Source organism: Chiloscyllium plagiosum, unplaced genomic scaffold (assembly GCF_037043375.1).
Source record: "Chiloscyllium plagiosum isolate Xiang-an unplaced genomic scaffold, Cpla_swu_hap1 HiC_scaffold_1, whole genome shotgun sequence".
NCBI classification, from domain to species: Eukaryota; Metazoa; Chordata; class Chondrichthyes; order Orectolobiformes; family Hemiscylliidae; genus Chiloscyllium; species Chiloscyllium plagiosum.
The window spans coordinates 66,583,582-66,604,533 of NW_028270139.1; the positions used below are offsets into that span (position 1 = coordinate 66,583,582).

Below are 20,952 nucleotides of genomic sequence, written 5' to 3' on the forward strand. Positions count from 1 at the left end.
TGGTGCTTAGTGTGAGGGAGGGCGAGCTCCTTGGAGCCACAAGTGAAAAACCCGCACCCTTACACATCTTCATTCCCCCCCCCCTCCATTAGCACAGTGGAGCAGTCCATATTTAAATGATAGCAGAAGCGGCAGTGCCCAGAGCCGAGCCGCTCAGCTCAGTGACAGAGAGAAAAAAAACGGGAAAGTATTCATTCAGGACAGAACCTGACAGGGGGAGACTAGAACAAGTATTAACTCAGGATAGAAGATAGCATTAAAACGGTACAGAGCATTTACTCTGCACAAAGTCAGCATAGAGCACTGGGGGAAAAAAAACATTAAATCAGCGCAGAGTACAGGGAATAGCACAGCGGAGAACTTAAACTCCGCACAGGAGTGAGCATTAACTCAGCACAGAACAACAAAGATTACAGGAAAGATTTGAGGAGAGTAGACCACAGGTCAGTACAACACAGCATTTGGTCTGTCTCACATCGCCACTCGCAAACATCTCAACATTTGTCGAACCTGATACACGGCGGATCACTGTAAGTATTTCACAGATCTGGGGTTAAAGTCATTCCGTTCATTAATATAATCTCAGCGATAAAAGCGAGCGGGAAGTTGCACTTCTGTTCATGCTTCCGAAGAATAGGTGGGGTAGGAGCATTTAAAGAAGCGTGTAAACTTGCACTTTGAAAGTAAATGCTAGGTAACATCATCTGTGAGCCTTTAGGAAACCTAAAACACATAAATAGAAAGTGGGTCACTAACATCAGTGCTTCACCAGAGGCTCACCAATGATGTTACTGAGCATGGTAACAAAAAGGTCTGAAAACTAACCTACCAGCTCAGGAGGCAAACTTACATCCAGAGCTTCAACTTCAGCTACAAATCTTCTTCTCAAAACTCGCCAACACGATGTTAATGTGAAATATCACGTTAAATCGATGTTGTGAAAGTTTGATGCTTATATGCACACGATTGAATAAAAAGAGGATAAACTTGGTTAAGATTTGGTTTTAGACTTCGGGTTATATATTCCTTGAGTTTACTAGAAGTTTTTATTCAATCTGTTCAGATGTGTTATGGCAAACCTCTGGAGAAGATGGGACTTGAACCGGAGTCTTCTGGCCCAGAGATAAGGATTTTACCACTGCATCAATAATCTTATTGTTAGTTCCCTAGGCATTTTCTAATCGACCTATTCAGAGATGTTATGACAAGCCTCTGGAGTAGGTGGGACTTGAACCAGGCTGCCTGGCTCAGGGCTAAGAATGTGAGCACTGCACCATCAGGAGCCTCTCAACTCCTATTCTTGCCCTTCCTTTGTCAGCAAATTTGTATGATTTCCCCTGTGTGAATTCATTCTTACTCTGCTGGATTTTATTATGTATTTGTAAATGCTCTGCTATTTCATTGTTGACAATTTAATATTCTTTAACATTTTCCAAATGACAGATTTTAAGCTAAGTAGCCTATAGTTACCTGAATTTTGTCTTCCTCCCTTTTTGAGTAAATGTGTTACATTGACAGTTTTCCAGTTCTTCAGGACTTTTCCCAAATCTAAAAATTCTTGGAAGATTACCAACAGTTATCGCTGTAGTGACATTTTTTAAAATCCTAGGATGAAACCCACCAGGTCCAGGGGACTTAGCAGCCTTTAGCAGCCTATTCATTTGAGAGAAAGTGAGGGCTACAGATGCTGGAGATCAGAGCTGAAAATGTGTTGCTGGAAAAGCGCAGCAGGTCAGGCAGCATCCAAGGAACAGGAGAATCGACGTTTCGGGCATAAGCCCTTCTTCAGGAATGAGGAAAGTGTCTCCAGCAGGCTAAGATAAAAGGTAGGGAGGAGGGACTTGGGGGAGGGGCTTTGGAAGTGCGATAGGTGGAGGGAGGTCAAGGTGAGGGTGATAGGCCGGAGTGGGGTGGGGGCGAAGAGGTCAGGAAGATGATTGCAGGTTAGGAAGCACTGGCATTTCCAAAGCCCCTCCCCCAAGTCCCTCCTCCCTACCTTTTATCTTAGCCTGCTGGACATACTTTCCTCATTCCTGAAGAAGGGCTTATGCCCGAAACGTCGATTCTCCTGTTCCTTGGATGCTGCCTCACCTGCTGCGCTTTTCCAGCAACACATTTTCAGCCTATTCATTTCCCTAGTACTTTTTCTCCAGGGATAGTTAGAGTTTAGTTGCTCTCTCAATCCCTCCTCTCCCCACCAACTTTTGCCCCTTGATTTTTAAAATATTTTTGGAATGCTATTAATGTGCTGGAAACTGATGCAACCCTTTGCCATTTCCAAGTTCCATATTATTCTTTTCCCTATCTTGTTCTGTAAAGGGTCTATGTTCAATTTGACCTGTCATTCTTCCTTTTTATAAATTTAAAGAAGATCTCGTTTGTTTTTATATTATTTCCTAGTTTCACCGTCGGTTTATCTTTGCCATGTTTAGCATGTTTTCATTACAAAAATTGTCCCAGTCCTCTGTTGTAGCAGTAATCTTTGCCACATTGTATATTTATTCTTTCAATTCGGAACTATTCCATTTTTTTGTAAACATATTTATTAGCAAAAAAAGTTTTTTGACTTTACAAAAATATAATGTTATAAAAACTATAACAAATACGTGTATAATAAAAAACGCGAGTTACAGTGCAACTACTGTCTACTAGCTACTAACCTACCCTGTAAAACAAAACAAAACAAAACACAAAATAACAATTCTTGGCGCAGAGCTCCCAAGCAAAAAAAGGGACCATTGTATATATACCTGTATGAACTGAGGAGTCCTCCTTCCAGGGTCCATAGCTCAGCAAACCTAACCATCTTGGTAAACAAACACCCTAGTTAAGATAGGAGACAAATCTGTGTCCAAATAACTCAAAAAGGGCTGCCATGTCTTATTAAAAAGGACAGTTGTGTGGTGCACCATATTTGTGAAAAACATCCAAGGGACTGTGCTCCATAACTAATTTCCACCATCTCAGCTAGCCCAGGGGATGCTCAAACACCCAATTCATCAGAATATTCTTCCGTGCACAGTAATTAAGAACATTAAATAGTTTCTTCCTATGCCCGTCTAAAGTTGATAAATTCAGTAGACCTAGAAGGAGAGATGTCGGGTCTACTTAAGCTTCGGTCCTCAATACCCTCCCCATCTCTCCCACCACAGTGCTATAATAAACACGGAGCTTGTGACATGCCCAAAAGCAATGGGTACGAGTACCGACACTTATTTTACATTTGGGACACATTGGAGAAGCCCCGTTTTAAACTTTGCCAGACAGTCCGGTGCCAAATAAACCCTGTGCAGAACTTTTAACTGCATTGCATTTGTCCTATTACAGATTGAGATCTTTTGCATATTCTCCTATATGTCCTCCCACGTTTCAGAAGAGATCTACAGTCCTCACTCTTGCTCCCAGACTTCACATAGCTGGTTAATATCCTGCCAGGCCCTACCACCCAGTAGGCGATAGAGGGCACTAACTGAAAGGGTGTTTATGGAACGTAGCAGTAGCTCTCTGTATCAGGCTTATCAGGCTTAGTGAGAAGTGTAGTCGTCTTCTGGATGAAATCCCTAGCCTGAAAAAAACGGAAAAGACCTCTACGGGGCAGCCCATGTTTGCGGCTCAATTCCTGAAAAGACATCATAACCTCCTCCTCAAACAATGTCTCCCAAACTGGAAACTCCTCTCGTGCCCATCATTTGAACCCTGAGTCCAATATCCCTGGTCAGAACCCAGGCATACCAACCATGGGAGGTGTGTGGCAAACTGGATGAGCAACCCTCACTCTGACTCATTGCCCTCCATGCCTTGACCGTACTAATGACAATGGGGTTCCATCAGTGGTCCAAAATTATCCTCATCGTATCCATGAACAACAGGTTAATAAGAGGGCAGTTTGCCTGGGAGGCCTCGATATCCAGCCGTGTTGAGCCCGGATCATTACCTGCCCAGTCGCACAAAAAGGGCAGCAGGGAACACACTTGATTCTTCCTGATGTCTGAGAAATCAACTCCTCCCCATCCTTGAGGCAACTGCAATTTAGTAAGTTTGATGAAGGGTCACCCACAATGCCAGATGAAAGAACTAAACCAACCCATAAGTTTCCACAACATTGATCTGGGAAACATACACATGGGATAAAGCAAATGAGGGAGGACATTTATCTTAAGGGCTATTCGGCCCAACCACAAAATTGGAAGAGCCTCCCATCTCTGGAGATCTTGTCTAATATTGTCAAGCAGGTGAACAAAGTTAGTCTGAAATAAACAATCAAACATGGGGCTAATAAAAATACCTAGGGATCGGAAACCCACCTGTGACCACTTAAAGGGAAACTGGGCCACCTTCAACCTCTGGCACTTCCTTAAGGTGCCCCAAAAGCATAGCCTCTGACTTTGCAAAATTGATCTTATTCAAAGTCTGTGAGAAGATTTGTAGCTCGGGTGCTCGTTGTTGTGGTTCTGTTCGCTGAGCTGGGAATTTCGTCCCCTGTCTAGGTGACATCCTCAGTGCTTGGGAGCCTCCTGTGAAGCGCTTCTGTGATCTTTCCTCCGGCATTTGTAGTGGTTTGAATTTGCCGCTTCCGGTTGTCAGTTCCGGCTGTCCGCTGCAGTGGTCGTATATTGGGTCCAGGTCGATGTGCTTATTGATTGAATCTGTGGATGAGTGCCATGCCTCTAGGAATTCCCTGGCTGTTCTCTGTGACCAATATCCTTGCTAAATGTCGCTTTTAAAATCCTTTCTCGTCTCAATGCTAACGTTTTAGAAAGGATTTTAAAATCTACATTTAGCAAGGATATTGGTTTGTATGACGTACAATCTTCTGGGTCCTTTCCTTCTTTAAGGATAAGAGAGATATTTGCCTCTTTCAGCGAAGGCGGGAGACAGCCCTGACTATATGCATAGTTATACATGTCCATAAGTGGACCAGCCAATATTTCTGTAAATTCTTTATAGACTTCAGCTTGAAAACCATCTGGGCCAGGTGCCTTACCGCTCTGAAGTTGCCTGATTGCGTCAAGTATTTCTTGGACTGTTAGGGGAGCATTTAAGACCGATACCTGTTCCGGAGTTAGGCCCGGAAAGGTCAAATTTTTAAAAAATGATTGCATCCTCCTAGTCCTGTCTTCACAATCCTGCGATTTATATAAATCAGAATAAAATTTTCTAAAGATTACGTTAATCTTTTTATGATCATGAGTCAAAATACCCGTACTTTCCTTGATAGACGTGATAGTTTGAGGGGCCTTTTTTTTCTTTGCAAGAAATGCTAAGTATCTACCCGGTTTGTCGCCAAATCCATATAACCTTTGTTTTGCAAATAATATTACCCTCTTAGCTGTTTGGGTAAGCGTAGTGTTTAGAGCTGTCCTAAGGGCTGTAATCCTTTGCAATTTAATAATAGAAGGTCTATCAGCGTATGCTGTTTCAGCTGCTTTTAAGCGAGCTTCAAGCAGACGCTGTTGTTCTCCCTTTAATTTTTTCTGGGTTGCTGAGTAGGAGATGATCAAACCTCACGCGTAAGCTTTGATGGTCTCCCACATCATTGATGGGTTGCTAGCCGTACCTAAATTAATTTCTAAAAAAGTTTTAAATTCTTGAGAGAAGTACTTTACAAATTTACTATCTTTCATCAGGAAGGGGTCCATACGCCAATGCCGAGGGGATGTCCCGTTGTTCCTCGCCTTGATTTCCATATATAAAGCAGCATGACTGGAAATTGCTATACTGCCTATTTTACAGGATAATATGGAATTTAAAAAAATCAAGTGGGCAAAAAACATATCAATTCTGGTATGACATTTATGTGGATTGGATTAAAAAGAAAAATCTCTGCCCTGTGGATGAAGACATCTCCATACATCTACTAATCCTAATTCTTTGTTCAGATCCACCAATTGTCTAGATCTGGGAGATACTCCTGCAGTACTCTTATCCTATCTATTTCCGGAATCCTATCTATTTCCGGATCCATAATACAATTAAAGTCTCCCCCTATAATTGTATGACGGGCACCGAGAGCCATCAATTTTGAGAAGGCTTCCGTTTTTAAATTTAAAGGAGTGTGCCAGGGGCAGTACAAATTTAAAATCACATATTCCTCTCCATTTATAAGGGCTTTAATCAGAATATATCGTCCAGATTCGTCTTTTATCTGATTTAGGATTTTGAAAGGGAAATTCTTCCGAACAAGAGTAACACCTCCCCTACTTTTTGAGCTAAAAGAAGAAAAAAAGGCCTGATCAAAACCACCCTGTCGTCATTTCAAGTGTTCTTTATCCAATAGGTGTGTCTCCTGTAGGAGAGCTATATCAACTCTTTCTTTCTTAAGATTTGATAATATTTTCTTCCTTTTGACTGGCGAATTACTCCCCTTGACATTCCAGGTGCACCACTTAACCGACTGATCAACCATAACCATCTGGGCAAATCCGAGACCCCTCGGGAGGGGAAATCCTATCCAGAACATCCCGAGCATAGAGCATATGAAATTCACAAAAATAAAGGCTCTCTAATACACTCACAACAGTATAATAAAAAACTTTCTAAATAATAAAAAAAAATATAAAACGTATTTAAATGGAGATTTTCCCCCTTGTTCCCAGAGGGTGTCACTTCCTTTCCAAAGGTCTATCGTATCCTCTCCCAACCAATGCCCCACCCTTGACCCAGGCGCTCCTTAATGGGATACCCACATACATACATAGAATAATTAAAAAAAACAACCCCGGGGGGGAGAAAATCATTAAATAGAGAACAAATAAATAAATCCCTCTCCCCACCCCCCCCCAAGATAATATTAAACAGTAAGGTAAGAAAAAAGAAAAAGGGGGGTGATATAAACCGGAGTGGGGGAAAGGCAAACCAACATCCATTATCTCTTACAATTTATCTAAGAGAGTCCAAAAATTCCTTAGCCTTTTCACGGATCCTTCATGGTTAAAGTGTAGCGTCGCTAGGTAGAGTAAGGAGTACTGAATATTTAAGTCCCTTAAACACTTCTTCGCCTCATCGAATGCCTTCCTCTTTTGGACCAGAGCTGGGGAAAAGTCCTGGAATAACATGATCTTGGATCCTTTATAGATCATGGCTTGGGAATCTTTTCCAAGATTTCTAGAGGCTTCTAGGAGTATCTGCCTCTCCCTATAGCTCTGCAGCCGGAACAGGACCGGGCGGGGACGTTGGTTCGAGCCGGGCCCACGTATTGCGACCCGGTAGGCCCATTCTTCCCTTACCTGGCCTGATCCAGCCTCCAGATTTAAAAGCTGTGGCAGCCACTGTTCGAGAAACGCTGTAAGCTGGCCTTCCTCTTCCCGTTCGGGAAGGCCCAGCAAATGAATATTTTTTCGACGACCTCGATTATCGAGGTCATCAATACGATTCTCTAAGGTCCGGATTCGCTGTTCGAGAGTCTGGACCCGATCCACGGCCGATTGCGCTGTAGTTTCGGAGGTCGCGGCCTTTAGCTCCGCCCCTCCGACTAGGCGCTCGATTTCTTTAATGTCTTGGTCGTGCTTTTGCAGCGCGGCCGAGAGTGAGTCTCATCGACTTCGGGATTCATCGATGAAAGCGTCAATCTTCGTATCGAGTTTAGAGATGATTTTCCACAAGGATCGCCACCGTAGGTAAGTCCCCCGGGGTTGTGGACGCCTCTGCTGCAGCTGGAGAGGGTGGGGGAGGGGTTCCTGCTTGCTGTGAGCTGCGGGCTCCCTTTTAGTAATTTTTACTAAAGATTAGATTGTTTAAATTTAATATTAAGCAACTAATTAAATTAAACAGCTATTTTAAATGATTTGGTGAGTGTGGTGGGGGTGGGTGACCCACTTTGCCCAAGTCTTGGGAGGAGCACTATAGACTCAGACTTGCTGGGTTGCCGCCATCTTGGATCCCCATTAACTATTTTCTTAAACATTTGCCATTGTTACTCAACTCTTTTCTGCTAAACTCCTTTTCCCAGTCCAGTTCAGCCATTTCCATGTAATTGCCCTTCTTTAAGTTTCACACAATTGTTTCTGATCCAAGTTTGTCTGTCTCTCTCTCTCACAAACTGAATGCTAAATTCTACTTTGTTATGGTTACAGCTCTCTTTCTGACATAATTTATTACACATTACCAGATCCAAAATAGCCTGCCCCCGGTTGGATCCAAAACATATTGTTCCAAAGCTGTCCTGAATGTATTCTGATTTTTCCTTATGCCTAGCTTTTTCAGTTTTATTTCCCAAAGTGTATAAAGATTAAAGTCACCATGGTTACTGTACTTTTTCTTACACATCCTCATTATCTCTTGATTTATTCAGTCCTAAAGAAAAGATACTGTAAGGGGAGTTTATTCCCACCAGTGTTGTCTTAATTTTATTTGGACTACACAAAATCTGATCCTAGATTATTTCTTGCTATCATATATACCATCTTATACTAATAAAGCTATTCCACCACCTTTCCTTCATTCCTGTCCTTTCAAAAAGTACATACCCCTGAATATTTAGTTTTCAGCTTAATCTTCTTGTAATCATGTCTCCATAATGTTCCCAATAGCATGTACGTTTAAGCAAAAAGACATAGCTTTTCCTTTTTACTAATTATTCCCCTTTATCCCTTTTGTTAATGTTTGGGTCTCAGGTCTAGCAAGGTTCAAGTGAAGGCTGACTGACTGACTGGAACACCTCCATCTACCCCAATATGTATGCCAGTACCCTATTGAATCCATGTTCTTTGTCACTAAGCTTTAAGCCATGCATTTAACTTGCTTACTTGAGCTACTTTGCTGACATAATCCTGAGATTATTAGCTTGGAGCTTCTGCTTATTAGTAAAGCTCCTAACTGAATCTCCTTTCCAGTCCTATCAATATTGTTGAACCAACATGGTCAATGACAATTGAATCCCTCCCTCCCATTCCAATTTCCTCTCTAGCCCTGAAGAGATGCCCTTAACCCTGGCACCAGACAAGAAACAGAGCCTTCTGGATTCAGAGTCACCGCGTCGAGAACAGTATCTACTATGGAGTGGGCAACAACTTAGCAGATCGTATATAATGTGGGGAATGTTAGTGATCTCATTGAAATTCAATGGACTGAATGGCCTACCTCTGCTCCTGTGCTGATTTTCCTCCTGCCACTTGAATGGTTTTCTGAACCATGGTGCCATGGTCAGTTTATCATTCTGTCTGTGATCCCGACTCTTGCCCACATAGCTTTCAAGAACCTCATAACTATTTGTTGATTTCCAAGGACAGAGACTCCATTAGAGATGTCACTTGAGATCCATACCTGGCTCACCTACAATTGCATTCTGCTGTCCTTGGTCACAAGTAACGTTAAGTTTTTAATGTAAAACTTTAATGTAATTATAAGTAACATGAGCCAGGCAATGACCACCTCCAACAAGAGAGAGATCCTAGCTTTTGCCCAAGAACAAAGAATGACACAGCACTGGAACAGGCCCTACAGCCCTCCAAAGTTGTGCTGACACATTTTGCCCTTACATACTAAAACTGTCTTCATTTATAGGATCCATATCTCTCTATTCCCTTCCTATTCATATATTTGTCCAGGTGATTCTTGAATGCTGCTTTTGTGTCTGCTTCCACCACTGCTTCTGGAATTGCGTTTCAGGCTCTTAACACCCCTTGTGTCAAAATTTGCCTTGAAATTCAACGGCATTACCAAACTCTCACTATTAACATCCCGGAGGTAACCATTGACCAGGAACTGAAATGAATCAGCCATATAAATATTGTGGCTACAAGAGCAGATCAAAGGCTATGAATCCTGTAGTGAATAACATCTCCTGATTCTCTAAATCCTGGCATATAACACGAGGCGCAAGTCAGTATTATGAGGGAATAATCCCCACTTATCTGGATGGGTACATCTTCAACAATATTATCAAGCTTGACATCATCCAAGACAAAGCAGCTGCTTGATGGAATCTCCCTCCATGAACATTTATGTCTCCACCACCAAATGTACATTAGCAGTGGTATGTACCATCTACAAGATACATTGCAAAAATTTACCTAAGCTCCTCAGTACCATCCAAACTTGTAGCCTCTATATCGAGAAGATAAAGGACTACAGATACATTGGAACACCACCACTGATAAATTTCTTTCTAAGCAACATACCATCCTTACTTGGAGATATGTCACCATGCCTCCAGTGTCACTTGGTAAAAATCCTGCAACTCACTCCCTAATAGTACTGTGGGTTTACCTACATTACATGCTTTGCAGCAATCAATTTAGGAACACCGCTCACTGCCAACTTCTGAAGGGCAGGTAGTGATGAGTAATAAATGCTGGCCGAGTTAGTGAAACCCACAATCTCAACTCCGTTTTTTAAAATTAATCTGTTCAGAGATATTATCACATATCTCTGCAGCAAGTGAGACTTGAACCTGTTGGCTCAGAAACAGGGACACTGCCACTGAACCACAAGAGTCTTACCCACAACCCTTAACTAGCTCAAAGAGTATTGCTGAGCAGGCAATGTATCAACCGAGTGTGACTGAGCAGGATTGGCCATCCATTGGACACCTGTTTAATAAGGTGCTGTCTCAGTTGACCAGCACATGCAAAGTGCTTCTTCCCTGTCTTCCACAAATTAAATCCCCACCCACATTAGGTGTAGCAATTTCCACTTTGATGGAATGATTTCCACCTATTCTGAAAGACTCTCAGCATGAGTATTTTAGATGGAGTACCAACAATTGCACCCCCAATACCATCCCCACTACCATCACCCACCACTTTTGTCCCTATTCTAGTCCATCTTCATTGGTTGCCATTAAGGTCCAAAACTAGCTCTGGAAACCATCCATTTGAAGGTGCTCTTGCCCTTGCTGTGCCTTACATTTTCCTGACAAAGGCATTTGCGCCCTGATGTCTCTTGAATCCTCCCTCCTCATAAGCCTGTGTATCTTTAACCTTCAGTTTCCAACTCCCACACTACTACATCCAAACAACCCCATTCCCCTGATGTTATCTCTGCCCAAGGCCTTCTGACCAACATCCAAATATGTTCAGTGTCTTGAACAGATAATTCACAGTTCTGAAGAAGGGTCACTAAACCTGCTGAGTTTTTCCAGCAATTTCAATTTTTTTCTGATTTCCAGCATCTGCAGTTCTTTTTTTTCTTCCCTTTACACACCCTGAGTGATTGCAGGCCAAGACCTTCCATTTCAGGACTGACCACAGCACACCCTTGCCTGACTAATTTTAATCCCTCCTCTCCTTCAACTTCCCTCCTTTTTCCCCTTCCAGTCAGTGCCTTCTGTTTACTGAGTGCCAGTCAGGCTTGGAGATGTACTGTGTTCCTCTGTTTGAGGTTAACCGTATTGGAGAAATGAGAGCAGGATGATTGTAAGCATCTTTTAAAGTCTTCTCACTAGAAGGAGAAAGCAGCAAAAATGTACCTCGTGAAGGACCAAGTGTAACTCCCTAGATACGCACCTGCATTTGCAATCAGATTTTTTGATTGGATAGAGGTTACTTGGGAAGCCAGAATTACTTCTAATAAATTGTGCTTTTATTAGATGCAAATGCATGCAGATAGGCCTTTCACCACCCTCAATTTGATTCTTTGCCTCTCACCAGATTAAATTACCAAGCCTGGTATTTTTCTCCCCACATTGGAAACTGGAAAATCCTGCCTGTTGTTTCATGTCAGTGATCTTCAATCAAAATTGCAAAAAGTTAGAGATGCAAGCTTGAAGATGAGCATAGAGGTGTGGAAAGAGGAAAGTGTGCTTGGAGGGATGTGTGGGGATTGGGAAATAGGAACTTTCCCCGTTTTTGTTCTCTAAACTTTCCCTGTTTTTTCTCACTATAGATGCTGCTGACCTGTTAAATGTTTTCAGCATATTCAGTTATTTCAGTTATTCCAACATCTGTAGCATTTTGCTTTTGTTATGGCATTCTGTAAGACTGTGACAGTACATTATCCCTCCTTGACTTCAATTATGCTATTTCCCCCTCTAGCATTTTGCCCAATGTTGTGAGATGGTTTCTATTTATTTCTCCTCTTACCATACCAGTCCTTGATTAAAGATCTTTGCCAGACCTTCTCTTCCTGGAATTGGAAAACGGTGCTACGTTGGTAATATCAATAGTAATTCAGAGAGCCAGTCTCTTGGGACATTGGTTTAAATCTCACTACATGCCTGATGGAATTTAAATTTGACTAATATATCTGGAATATAAAGCTAATTTTAATAATGGTGCCATTAAGGGCAATAAATGTTAGTCTTGCCAGTGAGTCCCACATCCCATGAAAAGAATAAAGAAAGAAAAAAATTAGCATGCTTCTAACTCTATATATAGATTGCCTATGCCTTTGCTATAAACCATCTAATGCTGATCTCCTTTTGCATTAATTCATTGCCTCCAGACTCTGCCCCATTTTCATGGCTGGCCTTCCATCCTTAATGGTCCATTAGCTTCAGTTCTCTGAATTCTTTATTATCTATATCTTGCCTTGGATGACCTTTTACATTTACATTCGCTTTTCTACCATTGAGTTAGTCTTCTGAAACCACAATTTTAAATTCATTCGTAATCTTTTCCCATCCTACCTGTACCATTCTTCAGTGATACAACTTCTGCTATCTCTGTTTCTTTGACTTACAAAGTATGTAAAATAATTTAATATTGGCCAGTTGATAATGGTGATGTAATGGAAAAGCTGCCCATTAAAAGCTGTTATTGTGACCTCATAGACAAAGTGGTGTTTTATGGGAAATAATTTTTAAGTAGATATTTAACAAAACCAAAACAGTTTTTATGTATTGAATACCATGCATTAATGAAAATGTAAACAGAATGAGGACACAGTGAAAATAATTAAGGCACGACATACTTTTAGTTTCAGTAGCATCTTTTGAGCAGGGTCCAGAGGCCTCAATGAAAGCTAAGGTGTTACGTCTTTTAGTAGCAGCTTCTGAGAAAAGATGTACATCTTGCAATATAGATTGAAGATTATTGGGTAAACTGATAATTTTCCTGACAATTCATACAAGGTAGGAAACTTGTATATTGTCAAGTTTTGTCAATAAACATTTTGGCGAAGAACATGTAAATTTAGAACATAGAACAATACAGGGCAGAACAGGCCCTTTGGCCTCGATGTTGTGTTGACCTGTGAACTATTCTCAGCTCGTCCCTCTACACTATCCCAAAATCATCCATGTGCTTATCTAAGGATTGTTTAAATCTCCCTAATGTGGCTGAGTTAGATTTTGAATCACAAAATGGCTATAGTATGGAAAGTGGCCATTCAGTTTGTCATATCTGTGCTGACTTTCTGTAAGATCAATGCAGCTAGTCCTTTTTCCCCATTGTCCTGCACTTATTTTCACTTCAGATAATTATGCAATACCCTTTAAAGCTGCAATTGAGTTACCTCCATCTCACACTTAAGCAATGCACTCCAGAACCTTTCTTTGGTTCTGTGTGAAATAGCTTTTTCTTTTACTCTGTTTGTAATGTCGATATTATCCTTAAATCTGTGTGCCCTTTGGTTCTTAACCTTTTGGCCAATTGAAAAACTCTGCCTATCTACTTTGTCCAAATTTCTCATGATTATAAAAATGATAGGACACAATAAAGCAAATAGAGGTATGTGTAGCTAAGGCATTGGAGAAGTGATAAGTGACTTCGATCTATAAACTGTCTGGGTAAATCCAATGCACACCAATGCTGTGGAGGAAGAATTCCTGCAATGCGTTTGAGATGGTTTTTCTGGATCAATATTTTAGATGAAGTATTATATAATGAAAAGCTAATTAATAATCTTGTTGTAAAAGAACCTCAAGGAATAGTGACCATGGTATGATAGAATTTGTAATTGACTTTGAAAAAGTTGTATTTCAATCTGAACCTGGGCGACAATGAAGGTATGCAGAAAAAGTTAGCTGTGGTGGATTGGAAAAATACAGTAACAAAGTTTGACAATAAATAGATAGTGGCTAGTACTTGAAAAACTGTTTTGTTTTTAAAAAACAAACATTGTTTATAAGGCAAAAGTACCAAACTTGAGAAACAAGAGAGTCATGGATAACGAGGGAAGTTAAAGATAATATTGGATCAAAGAAGGAGTCTTATAAAGTTACCAAAGAAACTTGTAAGTTTGAGAACTGGGAGAATTTTGGACCTCAGCAAAGGAGGACCAAGAAATTGATAGAGAGCATAGAACATGAAGATAAAAATAGCAAGAAACAATAAAAAAAAGAAGTTCCTAGAGGTATGTAAAAACAAAAGGATTAGCAAAGACAAATATGGAGCAGGCAGAAGTAGGAGAATTTATAATATAACATTGCAAAACAGAGAAACTAACAAGTACTTTATGTCTGTCTTCACAGTGTAAAATAGCAGGGAGTTATCAGCTATACTGGGTTGGCACAAAAGAGGAGTTGAGACCATTGGCAAATCAGCCATGATCTTGTTATGTGATAGTCCAAATGGCTTACTCCTTTTCCTATTACTTATGCTCTTTTAATGTTCTCTCTCATGCAATCACATTATTCCTATAATGTTGTGATCAGGACTGCACGCAGTACTCCAACTGAGGCCCAAGGTGTCTTTTATACAGTTCCAGCACAACGTTCCTGATCTTGTATTCTAGTTATTTTAATCAACTTGTTCAGATACATTATAATGTACTTCTGAGGCAGCTGGGATTTGAATATGAACCTTCTGGCCCAGAGGCTGGGCACTACCACAAACATATTTTTGCACTATCTGGAGGTATGTTCACCTTTATCACAAGAGAACTTGAGTAAAGGAACAAGGAAGACTTTCTTCACTTGTGCACAATAGTGGTTAGCCCATATTTGGAGTGTTGTGTACAATTCTGGTCTCCTTGCTTATAGAAGAATATACTTGCTGTTAAGGGAGTGAAACAGGGGTTCACTAGACTGATTTCTTCCTTCACTCAGAAGGCTGTGAATCTTTGGAATTCTCTGCCCCAGAGGGCTGTTGAAACTCAATCGTTAAATAAGTTAAAAACCGAGATTGATAGATTTCTATTTACTAATGGCTTCAAGAGATATGGGGACAGCACAAGAATGTGGCAGTGAGATAGTTGATCAACAATGACATAGAATGGTAAAGCAGGCTTGAAGATTGAATGGCTTATACATCCCTACGTTCTCAAAACTTCTATCAAATCTCTTTTCAACCTCAATTAAATAGTGGATGGAGAGTTCAATGAACATAAAATTTAAAAAAAGTAAAAAGAAACCAGAGTGCAGAGATACAGTATAGTAAACAAGTGAATGATAATCAATGTGCAACAGTTGAAAATATATGCAAAAGAATAGAAATTAGAACCAGAGGGAGTAATAATGGGGAAAAAGTTAGAAGGTTCTTTACCTGAATGCACATAGCATTTGCAACATTATAGAGGACTGGTCGGTACAAATATAATAAAGGAATATGATTTCATAGCTATTACCGGGGTATGGTTATGGGATGATCAAGACTAGAACTCAAAGGCATTCAACATTCTAGAAGTATGAGTGAAAAGGAAAAGGAGGTCAGGAAGCTTTGTTAATAAAGGAAGATGTCAGTATGATGGTGAATTGTGATATAGGTACAGTCAATTGTGATGTGGAATCAGTTTGGCTGGAAATAAGGAATGGCAAGGGGAAGAAGTCATGGGTGGGAGTCGTTTGTAGGCCCCCAAAGAGCTGCCTCTTCATAGGATGAAGTATAAGTTGGGAAATAAAGGAGGCATGTGAAAAGGGCAGTACAGTTTGTCATGGATATTTTACAGTTTGTCATGGGCAGAGTGATATGAAAGACAAATGTGTAATGCATCAGGGATTGCTTCTTAGAGCAATATTTCGCAGATCCACTAAGGTGTACTGACATGGGATTACTAATCCATTGCATAGTTAATGATCCAACAGGGAATAGTAATCACAACATAAATAAAATTTCCGATTCACTTTGAGGGAGACCAACTCAACTTTCAAACCAAGGACTATTTACAGTAGTAGGAAGAAAGTTATCTAAAGCTGGCTGGGAATATAGACAAAAAGGAAAGCCAGTGGATGAGCAGACAGTTTAAGCAGATATTTCATTATGGTGAACAAAAAAATTATTTCAGTCTGAATAATTCAAAAAGGGATCTTGATCAATTGGGCCAATGGGCTGAAAAATGGCAGATGGAGTTTAATCTGGATAAATGCAAGGTATTGCATTTTGGTACAACAAATAAGGGTAGGACTTATACAATTACTGGTAGGGCCTTGGGTAGTGTTGTAGAACAGAGGGACATATGGGTTCAGGTACATTATTATTTGAAGTTTGTGTCACATGTAGACAGGGTGGTTAAAAAGGTGTTTGGTATTTGCTCAGTCCTTTTGAGTATAGGAGTTTGGAAGTCATGTTGTGGTTGTACTGGATATCAGTGAGGCCTCTTCCGAAATACTGTCTAGTTCTGGCCGTCCTGTTGCAGGAAGGATATTATTAAGCTGGAGAGAGTTCAGAAGAGATTTACCAGGATGTTGCCAGCTAAAGAAGGTCTGAGTTACAAAGAAGGCTGAGACTTTTTCACTGGAGTGTAGAAGGTTGAGAGGTGACCTGAGAGAAGTTTATCAAATAATGAAAGGTATAGATAGAGTTAATGGTACTGGTAGTTCTCTTATAACACGGTAATTGTGCTCTAGTTGATGCCGTGTTATGGAAAAGCATACAATGTAAATAATGGGGTCTATGGGAAAAACAGGGTTTGGGTGAAATACCAAAAATATCAGTAACAATTGAAACAAAAATAGTAATTAGCCTAACAAAAACAATAGGACAGTCTAAGTAAATCTTTAAATCATTGTATTTTAATGAAATAATACAGTAAATTTAACACTTTAACATTAAAATAATTGATTACAGCACTGTACCTTCCACGAAGCTCTTCACCAGAAAGAGCACGAGCCAACTGACCACGTGGTACTAACATGGAAGTCCAGTCCTTCTCGAGATTCTTCCCTGGTTTGAAATTTCCTTCTAAATGGAGGCTGTAATTCCCAGTTTCAAGGCTTGCAAAGCTGATTGTATTTGTGTTTTAGCTGAACACTCTGAACTTGCATTTTGGAGACAGAGGATCCCGAGACTGGATTTTGCTGTTCAGCTAGTGCCAGGTTGAATCAAACAGCAAACGGGAGTTTGATTTATAAAAAAATCCACAATTTACAAATTACATTGTAACCAAGTCCTGTTTAATAAATATGCATTATAAGAGAATTAATTGCAGCTATCTTTTCCCTCGGATGGGGATTTTAAGACTGAGGGCACATTTTTAAAGTGAGAGGAGAGAGATTTAAAAAGACATGAGGGGCAAATGTTTTACACAGAGGGTTGTTGGTGTGTGGAATGAATCTCTTAAGGAAGTGGTAGATGCAGTACAAAAACTTAAAAGATATTTATTTGGATAAGTACATGAATAGGAAAGGTTTGGAGGGATATGGGCCTGGAGCAGGCAGGTGGGACTCGTTTAGTTTGGGATTATGTTCAGCATGGACTGGTCGGACCAAAGGGTCCGTTTCTGTGCTGTATGACTCTATAAGAAGATAGGTGAGCCACACGCAGTCAAGGAGGGTATCTAATGAGAAACTAAGGTGTACAAAGCAGCAAAATCAAATGGTAGGCCAGAGGATTAGGAATTTATTTGGAAATGAGCAACAAATGACTTAGAAGTTCAGAAAGAGGGAGAAAATTGATTATCAAAGTAAATTATCAAGGAATATAATTAGCAAGAACTTCTATGAGTATGTAAAAATAAAGTAACTCTAGTAAGTGTGATACCTTGACAAACCTAATGGGATTGCAAGCAAACAAGTCACCAGGATTTGGTGGCATGCATTCAAGTGTTTTAAAGGAAATAGCTCTAGAGATAGTCCAAAATATTCCAGAATGTTGCAATGGATTGGAAAATCACTAACCTAACACCTCTCTTCAAGAAGGGAGGAATACATAAATCAGCAAACTATAGCCAGCCAAACAGCTGTCATTTCTAGAGTCTAGAACAACAAGCAGAGTTGATTAAAAGGGAACCAGTAATGTAGTGTATTTGGATTTTCAGAAGGCATTCAATAAGGTGCCACATAAAAGGTTATTGGGACAGTTAGGAGCTAACAGTATGGCAGTGTAATGTTTAGAATAGATTGTGGATTGTGCCTTAGAAATAATGTGCCTTTTACAGGTTGGAATGACTTAACTAGTGGTGTGCAACAGAATCAGTCCTATGGCCTCAATTACTTACTATCTATATTCATGATTTGGAAGGGGTGGCAGAGTTTAATGTATCTAAAATTTCTGATGGTACAAAATTAGATAGGAAGACAAATTGTGATGAAAACATGAGAAATACATAATGGGTCATAAACAAGTTGAGTGAGTGGAAAACACATTGACAAATGGAGTTTAATTTAGGAAAGTGTGAGGTCATCAACTTTGATTAACTTCCACTTGAATTGGTATTTTTGTGAAATATCCTGATAACTGCAAGATTAAAAGTTTTGACAAAATGTCTTTTTCTTTTCAGAAGTAGTCTCCTTGCTTTTGTATTTTACTTTGCATAAAGCTTATGATCCTTATTTATTGCTTTCTCAGTCTACTTTGCCACCTTCTGATTTGTGCACAATATCTGCAAATTCCTCTATTCTTGCACCCCATTTTGTCTTTTCTAGAGATGAATAATTGAGGAACAAATACCTTAATAAATCAAAATACAAAGACTGTCCAAGCTTGAGTTATGCAAAGAAAAATAGAAAGGACTTGCATTATTTGCACCTTCCATTACCCAAGGTTATCCCAAATATAAAGATATTTTTAAGAATAGAAAATGCAGCAGCCAATCAACGCACATCAATCCTATACCAGCAACAGTTGGCTAATAAGCAGATTTTAATGATTTTGGTTATGGTAGAACAACAAATATTTGCCAGGATCCCTGGAAGGACATTTTTGCTCTTTGATATTAGCACCATTGCATTTCTTTATAGGGCCATGAGACCGCAAATAGAGCCATGGTTTCACATCTCAATTGAAAAACAAATTCCTGCAATGCTGTATTTCCTAAGCACTGGGCAAAAGTCAATTTGAATTAAGTGCTTAAAATTCTGGAGTGAGATTTGAACATAACACCTTCTGAGGTTGAAAGTGGTACCACCAAGCCAAAGTTGACATTATACACTCAAGAGATTAGGCATTTGGACTAGGTCAAACTCTGTTTGGTAAATGCTCAGAGTTGTGGAGCATTGCTGCCGGACTCAATATTCATAAATTAGGAATGGTAAAGTTGGCTAGTATTCCAATATCCATTAAATACCTCTGTAAGTAGTGTTGGGTGAGATTAAAATAAATTTTGATCTGTGATGTGCTGTGCATCCAAATAATCTGTTGGTACTGCCAAGATTCTTGTGAATAATAGTTGCTTGGTTGAATCACAGGAGCATGTTTAGCACTAATGGTACTATACTTTTATAGAAATTTAATGACTATAGGGGAGAAATAAAAATTTTGTAGATAAAATTGAAGGGAAGTAAAATTTGAAGAGGGAAACAAATGATATAGCAGTAAATCAACTGTGAAAATGAAAGTTAAAATAGATATTAGAGACAGATTGCAGTATTTTAAATAAAATCTCATTCTCTATTCTCTGCACCTGCAATAAGAAGATTGTGATTAAAGACGATTCTGTTTTTAAACATTGGATGAGCATTTCTCTCTATGTTTGATTTGGTAGGGACAGAAACAACACTGTTGTAAACTTAATCAAGAAGTAAAATTTGTCTCTCACGTGCTGAGAAATATGTGCTGGGGAGGGTTGAGGTAATTTTCAGGACTGACATGGAATACAAGAGGAAAGATCCAATCAAAAGGATGATGAGATAATTCAATTAACAACAATTTAAGTATAAAGCAACTAAGGAATACCAGTTTATTACTGTTTGAGATTAGATTAGATTCCTTACAGTACGGAAACAGGCCGTTCAGCTCAACAGGTCCACACTGACCCTCCGAAGAGGAACCCACCCAGACCCATTCCCTACGCATGCACCTAACACTATATGGGCAATTTAGCATGGCCAATTCACCTGACCTGCACATCTTTGGAGTGTGGGAGGAAACTGGAGCACCCGGAGGAAACCCACACAGACACGGGGAGAATGTGCAAACTCCACACAGACAGTCGCCCGAGGCTGGAATTGAACCTGGGTCTCTGGCTCTGCGAGGCAGCAGTGCTAACCACTGTACTACCCCAAGCAGTGTTCTTGCTTGTAAGATGGAGTTAGCGGGCTGGAATCTCTTTATACGGGTGTTTGATTGGCTTCATTGTTTTAACAGTTATTTACATAGAGCACAAATGTAGCTTATTGGCTGTTTTCAGTCCAGTATTTTGTAGTACAGTAATAGGAGTTTTGCTTTCATTAGAAGATTTGAATGAAGCAATGTTGACTACTGAACTGATGGCAATTTTAAAATTGTATGGTAAAAAGGCTCAGGGTATAGGCCTGTGAGAGTTAAGTGACCAAAATACCTTGGTGGAGAGCAGTTATTGAGACAAAGGCTTGCATTACAGGTTAATGTATCTTTGTACAGGAGGGGTGTAGCTTACATTTTTATTTGTAGGATTTTCTTTTGGCAACAATATCTGTAGCAGGCCATAAGACAATAGTTTTGGATTAGTGGTGCTGGAAGAGCACAACAGTTCAAGCAGCATCCAAGGAGCAGCAAAATCGACGTTTCGGGTAAAAGCCCTTTCCTGATGAAGGGCTTTTGCCCGAAACGTTGATTTTGCTGCTCCTCAGATGCTGCCTGAACTGCTGTGCTCTTCCAGCACCACTAATCCAAAATCTGGTTTCCAGCATCTGCAGTCATTGCTTTTACCTATAAGACAATAGTTGGCTAATCGGAACCATCATAGGTACATGGGTGTTGTTTGTTAAGCTGATTTTGG

At 40.0% G+C, this 20,952-nt stretch overlaps 1 protein-coding gene across 1 annotated transcript in view; it reads left to right on the forward strand.

The window, feature by feature from the left end:
* The first annotated feature begins 227 nt into the window (after positions 1 to 227).
* The window catches only part of LOC122550944 (protein NSUN7), a 157,955-nt gene continuing 137,230 nt past the window's right edge, over positions 228 to 20,952 (forward strand). The window contains exon 1 of the mRNA XM_087987574.1: positions 228 to 530. The gene's annotated coding sequence lies outside the window, so the exon portion shown is untranslated. The remainder of the gene's footprint in view (positions 531 to 20,952) is intronic.